Here is a 1727-nt window from a genome sequence, read left to right on the forward strand (position 1 = left end):
TGGACATTTTTACGTTAAAGCAACATGTTTTAACAACAGACTAGGTAAGCACAGCAAACAATCTTACCTGAGGCATACGGCCAATTTTTCCTCACTCCTCATCGGTTTTTGAGCGTTGCATTCTCTCCCTGTAATGTCGCTTTTTATTAATTTATGCACTTCGTCAAACTGCATTCTGTTGAGGCGGAAACAACCACTAAAAACGTTGTCTGGAACTTCCTCAGTTAACAAAAACTCCCCTCGAGTACTTCGTGCACCTAATTAAGCACTTCTTTTTCTTTTTTCCCTTTTTCTAGATAACGAATACAATAAAACTAGGTCCTCAGTTTCTGACTCAGAGTCTAAATCTATGAGGATTTGATCAAGGGATGCCATGATGTTAGGTGCTGACGTGGATCAGTACTGGGTTCAATATGCGGTACCTCGATCCAGCCCATGGACGTGGGATCCATGGGCTAGGCGTGTGCTCGGCGTGGGCTGGGCCTGTGCTGGGTTCAATTTGCGGCGGGCCTTTCAGTTGGGGTAACAACCAGCTTTCCAACATGTCCAAAAATGACTCGCCAGTCAGTCACAGTCACAGTCTGTGCATGTGGTCGCTCGGTTCCCAGATACGGACATTGTGTCTGTTCATCTTGCCACTGATGTGGAATGTGGTTTCATCGGAGATTAGTCTTTCTACCAACCCATCTTCCTCCTTTTTCAATTTCGTCTCCTCGCAACAGTCACGCCTTTTCACTTTGTATGCTGGTTTAAGGGCCTGAACCAATGGAATCTTGTACGGTTTAAAACATAGCCGCTTACGCAGCACCTTCCACACCATCATTCCCTGCTTCCTCTACCCACTGACTTGTGGGGACTCGCTGAAACGCCTGACGCACTCTTTCAGTGTTGTCATCAGACACACGAGGTCGACCAGGATTCTTGCCTTTACACAAGCATCCAGTTTCTACAAACAGTCCGTACCACCTGCTGATGTATTCTTGTGTGGTGCATCTTTTTGAAACCGTGCACGAAACACACGCTGCACTGTAATCACAGATCTGGACACCTCAAAACAGAGCTTATCCTGCTTCAACACCAGCTTTGAAACTGGCTACGCGGCCACACAGTCAGCATGAAAATCGAACTGCTGGTGGCGCATGAGAAACTTGGACAGTTGCTGCCGCTGACGGTGCATGTTGTGCCCGTGTGAAGTGAGAAATAAATTTCTATTATCTACTAAAATTGTACCATTCTATTGTGTATACCCTGTACGTCGGCATATACTCCATATTAAGGCTAACGTCACACGAGAGCTGAAAACAGCGGACGCTGCTCTTCCGTCGAAATCCGCGGACGTGAAGCAGATTGCCTATCAAGCGCTATATTCCACGTAATGCCAAGTCAGTCTTTGGCGAGGTTTCATGCTGCGAACATGGATTTTATTGACATTAGCCTGTAATACTCTGTAACAAATGGAGAATATTTCACCGAGCATTGGAGACGAGTGTTGATTTTACAGATGACATTGATAAAGGCTGCTGTGTATTGCATAACTTCGTTCGTGATCGCTATGGATTTCAGTTGGAAGATACTTTGAATGTTGTAGGATTTGAAGACACTGAATTGGAAATGGACACTGTTGGAAGTCGAGCAAATGTGCAGAGAATTCGAGATACCTTAGCTGATTATTTCGTTAGCACTATTGGGCAAGTACCTTGGCAGTACACAGCGATAGGAAAGAAAAA

General features: G+C 45.2%; 1 long non-coding RNA gene across 1 annotated transcript; it reads right to left on the minus strand.

The window, feature by feature from the left end:
• Positions 1-146: 146 nt before the first annotated feature.
• Positions 147-1718, minus strand: LOC117282489. Its single transcript, XR_004513241.1, has 2 exons — positions 423-1718; positions 147-257 (listed from the first exon to the last, which is right to left on the minus strand). It is a non-coding gene; the product is annotated as an uncharacterized LOC117282489 (long non-coding RNA).
• Positions 1719-1727: the final 9 nt, after the last annotated feature.

The sequence above is a fragment of the Cryptotermes secundus genome, unplaced genomic scaffold, assembly GCF_002891405.2.
Source record: "Cryptotermes secundus unplaced genomic scaffold, Csec_1.0 scaffold2030, whole genome shotgun sequence".
NCBI classification, from domain to species: domain Eukaryota; kingdom Metazoa; phylum Arthropoda; class Insecta; order Blattodea; family Kalotermitidae; genus Cryptotermes; species Cryptotermes secundus.